Genomic DNA, 7,163 nt, shown 5'->3' on the forward strand with positions numbered 1-7,163 from the left:
CTCTCTCTCTCTCTCTCTCTCTCTCTCTCTCTCTCTCTCTCTCTCTCTCTCTCTCTCTCTCTCTCTCTCTCTCTCTGCCATCACCTCCACCAACCACCTGCCACCATCACCTTCAACTCCTTTTGCCGGTCAAATCCTGATGAAGCCCTAAATCCACCCCTAATTTATCCACTTCAAACCCTAATTTAACCAGATCTGACGATCGGAAATGTAGTCCTCTAACCGGTGTACGAGAGCACAAATCTCCGGCGACGATGGTCACAGATCCTCCAGCCACAGAGGCCGAAAAGACACTTGTTATGAGGGACGTGAAGATATTGAAATGCGATGAACATTTGGATAATTAATTGACAGTTTTGAAAGATTTGATCGATCGGAATGTTACAAACGCGACTGGGACCACGACGAAGACACGGTTTCCGAAGAAGGAGGTGGGCGGTGATCAGAAGCTGAACAGAGTTACGCCGGTGAAGAAGAAATCGGAGAGAAGAAGTTTCTTGAATGTTTCAAACCCTAGGATTGAGGGTTTGGAAATTGACGATTTTTCCCTTTCGTCAACGAAGCGGTTAAGACCCAACCAGGAAATGATGGTACCGAAACAGATAAATGAAAACATAGCTGGCTATTTTTAAGGGTTATTGGATTTTATTACCCCAAACTATTGGCTATTGGCCACTGCCACGCCCAACTATCACTTTGATGCCTGCCACCCTCGACTTAACACTTACTGTGTTCTATCACCGTGTTGTTAACTAATCACTAACTTTTGATCATGTTACTATACTTTTGGGGGTATCCTAAGATCCCTAAAATTTCCTAAGATCCCTATGACACCCCCAAAAGTATAGTAACATGATCAAAAGTTAATGATCAGTTAACGACGTGGTGGCAGAACATACTAAGTGTTAAGTTAGGGGTGACGGGTATCAAAGTGATAGTTGGGGTGGCAGCGGCCAATAACTAATAGCTATGGATGATAAAATTCAATAACCTTTTTTTAAAGACTCTGCTTTTGTTGATTCACCACCACCGACTTCTCTCCCGTAGAATTTTGCCCAGGTGACGGTGGTGGAGGATGGTTGTGGTGGTGGTGGATGGTAATGGAGACGGTTAGTGTTCGGTGTGAGGTTCAGGTAAGGGTGTGGGTGTGGGTGTGGTGGTAGGAGGTGGTTGGGGAAGGTGGCAGGTGGTTGGTGGAGGTGATGGCAGAGAGAAAGAGAGTGTGTTAGAGAGAGGTGATGAAATGAGTGGGGGGAGGGGTTGGGGTTTTATAAAATCATTTTTTTTAAATTTGATTCAGATTCGAAAAACAGATCTTTTACACATCATCATGCCACGTCAGCAAAAAATGGCTACATTAGCAAAAACACTAACCGGGTTAGTATCTCGTTGGTTTGGGAGTGACAGAACAAACAAAATGTTAAGTTGGAAACGGTGAGAGTCAAAGTGTCAGTCGGGGGTAACAGCGCCAAATAGCGAATAGTTGGGGTGATAAAATCCAATAACCCTTTAAAATTATACATATTTAACTTGTTAAAAATAGAGTATAATTCAAATCAGATTTGATTATAATAACAAAACATTTTCAAGGGAAAGGTATACAAGGTCCTAAAAAATAAAATTTATTTATAACAATTGACATCTGATTAATAATCGAGAATTCACATTTATCACTTGTGAAGGTTTTTTTGGGGCGGGGTTGCTTCGACCCCATTGATCTTCTCTCATAGTGTTAACTTCATTGAAAATTTCAAAAAAAAAATTTCTTGTAGTGTAAAACTTTGGAATTTTAAGAGTACGGCCCCTATCGATTTGAATTTTGAGAACCCCCGCCCCCCCCCCCCTCTCCCGAGTTTTCGTTTAAGCTCTGCCACTGACTGGTTGTATGTAAGGCTGTTCATTTTTATCCAAAATCCGAAACCCGACCAGAATTCAAAGGCACCCAAACCCGAATTAGCGAATATCCGAAAAATCCGAACCAGACCAACCCGAACTTTAAATGGTTCGGTTATCGGGACACTTTTTCCCTACCAAAAACCCGAACAACCCGACCCGAAAAACCCGAAACACGAAACCCGAAAAAAAACCTGAACATTTATTGTTTTTTTCTTATAGAAGTGTTTTGGTTTGGAGTTTTTAATATATGAAACATTAATTTTTGGACTTTTAAATATTATAATAGCATATTGTCAAATAATGTTTGAACTTTGATGATACTTTTAAAGTATCAATATGAATTCTGACGATATTTTGTAAAAAAAACATTAATTTTTCATTTTACATCTAAACCCGAAAACCGAATAACCCGACCCGAACTAACCCGAACCCGAATAACCCAAAACCGACTAACCCGAACTTTAAATGGGACGGTTATCCGGTCAATTTTTCCTAGACAAAACTCGAAACCCGAAGAAAAAACCCGATGAACACCCCTAGTTGTATGAAGAAAATGTGTGCCTTATGTAAATAACACCCCCCCCCCCTAATTCATTAAATTAACATGGTTAAGCAATGTGTTCTAGTCATGACCCAAATGACCACCGCCCTTCATATCATCGCTATGTTACCACATCCTTATCCACCACTTTATATGGTGTGGACCATGATCCCCACTAACATTCACTATCCTTCCCCACCAATCAAAATCCCCTAATTAATTGAAAGATGATCATGGTTGTCATGTGAACCACCATGCATGGTTTGCACATGAGGCGGTATAGTTGTAGTACCATGGTCCTACGTTGTAACAGCCCAGCGTAACCGCACCATGATATTGTCCGCTTTGGCGGCCAGCACGCTCTCAGCGTCCGCCCCTCACGGCTTTAAAACGCGTCATGATGGTGAAGGTATCTAGCCCCTTATAAGGAAGCCTTCGTTCCCCTTCACAACCGATGTGGGATGTCACAATCCACCCCCCTTAAGGGGTCCAGCGTCCTCGCGGGACCTGGCACCACCGGTCCGGCCCTGGCTCTGATACCAACCTGTCACACCCCGACCTCCACGTGTCACCGGTGGGCCCGGTGTGGGGTACAGTGACGTGGTTGGCATCGTCATAGACAAACAACACAATATAATAATGCACAGCGGAAGCAGAAATAGATTCATTTCAACTTTAATTAAAATGTAATAATAAACATCATAAGTAGTTGAAACGGATCCACATGCGGATCAAATAAAAATAAGATAAAATTGTTCAACAGTTTATTTGTCGTCCGAGCTTGCGAGACTATAGTGGACGCTCTTAGGAAACAGCCAGCCTAGTTCGTTTAGTACCTGCGCTTAACCTTTTGGGAAAAATACGTCAGTTTACACTGGTAAATACAAATCAACTGACTCATTTTGAAAATGATTGAAAATTGATTTAAATGCACAAGGCATAAATATTTTTATTAACTTGGGATAATTATACAATATAAACTTGTGAACGAATTACATGCTACTCGTACATTTGGTGGCCCGGGATCTGCTGTCCGGGCTAAAGATTAAATGACACGCCACATTAAAGAGTTATACACGTCGGGTGTACGCCTACACCCCGTGCTCTGGTCGTGGCCATCTCGTAAGATAATGCCAAGGATATCCGGGACACGGTCAATAACCCCCCAAACCCTTAAAGTAAAACAAGACTGTTTAAACGAGTCGCACAAACTATTCAAGACTGGACACCCAAGGGCGCAGGATTTGTGCGCTCGATCAAGCGGTATTTTAAATACCGTACCCCAAGCCCGTATAGGGAAAATAAGTCAAAATGTATTTACCTGAGCAAGTATGAATCACAATTGGTAAGTGTAGGTAGCTTTTACTGGGCCTCCTAATCTGGAACAAAGGTTTATAATAACCTATTAGATTCCTAACAGGTCTTTTATTTAAGCTTTAGCTTAGACCGGTTAGTTTTAAGGACGATACGGTACAAGCGCACGATTAAGCGAAAGACCGGATAAAATGTGATTTAGACCCGACAAGTCTGAATACTTGTATAATATGGGTATACTAAATACATTCTGGATTTTGAGACAAAAATGATAACGTTTGACCCGTTTCGGTCAATTTACGCAAACTAGTTACGTAAACCGAACCGAACGCAAAAAGGGCGTTACGGGTAGCCAAAAGAGTCAAATGCAAGTTCCCTGAGATAATATGCTTTAAATATGATATAATATCAGTAAGTTATGTTCTATTATGCCCCGAATAATTTTCAACTCAATTTATGCCTTAGAAGGGCATTTTGGTCATTTAAAAGATTATAAAAGAGTCAATTTGGAAATCTGGGTTACGGGTCTGAATTATACAGTAAATATACTTAATATGACATGTTAAAACAGTAGGGTATGACCCATATACCAAGCTTAATATTTAAAAATCAACTATGCACCGTAGGGGTATTTTAGTAATTTCACAAGGGCTAAAAATGCCAAAACTGGAAATCTGAGTTCAAATATTTATACTTACTGTTATTTTATAAAAATACACTAAACACATCAGTAGGTATAAGTTTTATATGTTTAAAATGAGTATAACGCTTACTATGCGCTAAAAATGCTAAAAATGCGATTTAGAGCCGTTTCCGGGTTTTCAAAAGAAAGCTGAGATTTTTAAAATTCCAGAATGCTCAAAATAATTTAATTTAACATATAAAATCAGTAGAAAAAGATTTGGGGTTAAAAGAATGTATAAAACTCATTTTATGGCTTAAACGGTCAAAACCGGCATTAACCGAATCGACTTAGCGACGTATGATCCGTTCAGCCAAAAATCAAATAAAAATCATCAAAAATCCTAAAATATTATATAACATCAGTGGGTAAAAAGTTTTGTATCAAAACGTGGCCTGAAATAGGTTATACGCGAAATGCGCCGTTTATGTAACTTTAAGATATAGTTTTACGCTATCGGCCATAACTCAAAATCTGGACCACCAACTGACCTCAAATTTTCGGTGCAAGTTTATAAATTAGTAATAAATATTTCTACTCTTTCACTTTTCCAAAAATCACGTTTATATCAAAAAGGGCAAAATAGTCAACTTTTAAGCATAATCGGAAACATGCATATGAATCGGCTAAGTATAGACTCGAGATATAAAAATTCCAGAGAGTTAAACTAAAAAAAAATGGTCAAAAATAAGCTCCAATACAGATCTCAAACATGCATGCACGGATCCGAATCGATAGTCTACGAAAAAGTCGTTTTATAAGACTTTCGGTTCCAATCCAGGTTTATACTAAAGATTGTCGAGTTGATCATGGTAAAACATATTCTTATATTCATTATAAAGCTATTTTTGATGATCAAACTGATTGCACGTCATCTACATTACCATTTAAGCTATTTTTCGCAAAAAACGATTTCTGTTGACTTTTTAAGAACATCTTTGACTCGACAAATAGCATGCATAAAGTGGGAATCAGAGAATACCCTTTTGAGGGTTTGTTTCCCACATAAATACCAACATATCAGTGGTTTCAATTTGAGAAATGTCAGAGCCAAACTCGTTTAATCGAAAAGTCAAACTATATGATCAACGGTTTGACTTTTAACTAACAATCAAAGCAAAAACGAATTATAGACTGATATGAAAGCTTACAAAGGTCCTAATGAAGCTTAGTTAACACCTAGAGGCTGCCTTGTCGTTCAGAAATGCTCCAGAAGTTGCCTTGAGAGTTTTGCAAGTTTGGTGTTCTTGATCACAATGCAAGTGCCCCAAAAATGAGAGCTTTTGATCTAATTTAAGGTGAATTCAGAGGATATAGAGAGCTCACAGTAGCCTAGGCATGCAAGCACTCTTATTGGAGCAAAAGGGAGGTGTTAGCAGCTGTATTGCACTTCAAATTCGGACCCAAAATGGTCATTTTCGCGAATTCTGCATCTGATAGGGGTTCGCGGCCCGCTTGGGCCTGTCCAGGCGGGTCGCCTGGACTGCTGATCAGCCAAACAATTTCCATACTTGGCAGCTTTGGTCCCTGTCCTTGCACGCGATGTTTTGGCTAGTTATTTTGACTCGTAAACCCCCAAACTTGATTTCTAAGAACCTTGGGACATTTACCAACATGGTAATGTCCTCGGATAACTTTGCGCTCAACCGAAAAGCCATGAAATTCGACGTTGACGCTTTTAACCCCTCAAGTACGGTTTTGGCCATAACTTTCTCATACGTTATCGAAACTTCACGAAATTTTTACCACATATTCTAGTGAGTATATTTTAGCATTACAAGGCTTCGGGTCTGCCAAAAGTTCACTCAGAGGTATAAATTCAACATGTTGACACTTTTGGCCCCCTAGAGTTTGTAATTCCTCACTTTTGTGCATTTTTCGCTTCGTATGATCCATGATCCATCCGTTTAAGGTTATAAACATTATGTAGGGTTATCATAGAGTCTATTTATCCATTGTTGACATTTTGGACCCTTACGTTCCATAGTTTTCACCGTTTGTCAACTTTAGTCCCTCTAAAGTTTGTTTTCACATACCGGAACCTTATGACACGTGTCAATACATTATTGGACGAAATTTTTCGAGGTGTTACACATAATTCGCGATTATGAAGATTGCTCAAATTTTACAACTTCACAAATCATCAAATTTTTACATACCTTATGATCCCCACGACTAGGTGATCACGAATTTGTAATCATGCAGACGATTCGGGCTTGATTTGAGCTTCGATTTGGAGGATTTGTTGAACTAGGGTTTGAGCTCTCCTGGCTCCTTCTTCTGATCGCATACGTACACACATGTATGTGTGTTTTTTTATATATAAGTGTTTTAATAAAACACTTCTCTAGTTGCCCATGTTTAGCCCCTCAAGTTTAGAGATTCATAAATGAAACTATAACTCATAGTTTATTATTTAGTTACCCATTTCTAACTAGGTTAATTTTACCTAGTTAGCTTAGTGGGTTTCGGGAGTTAAAACCCGATTTATTTTAAGTTCCGTTAACTCGGGCTCTTATAAACTTAATTCCTTAACTCTTTGATTTGCTTGTATTTAATTATTAGGATTTCTTATTTAAATCCAAATGTTTACCTGGTTATTTTTACTGCTAACGGTACTTTACCCGTCTTTTAGTATTAACGAAGTTTGATTACCAAACCTGTTTTCGGGGTGTTACAACCCCGTTCTTAGGTCGTGGCCATCTCGTAAGATGATGCCAAGGATATCCG

The sequence above is a fragment of the Helianthus annuus genome, chromosome 8 (assembly GCF_002127325.2).
Source record: "Helianthus annuus cultivar XRQ/B chromosome 8, HanXRQr2.0-SUNRISE, whole genome shotgun sequence".
In the NCBI taxonomy this organism is placed as follows: domain Eukaryota; kingdom Viridiplantae; phylum Streptophyta; class Magnoliopsida; order Asterales; family Asteraceae; genus Helianthus; species Helianthus annuus.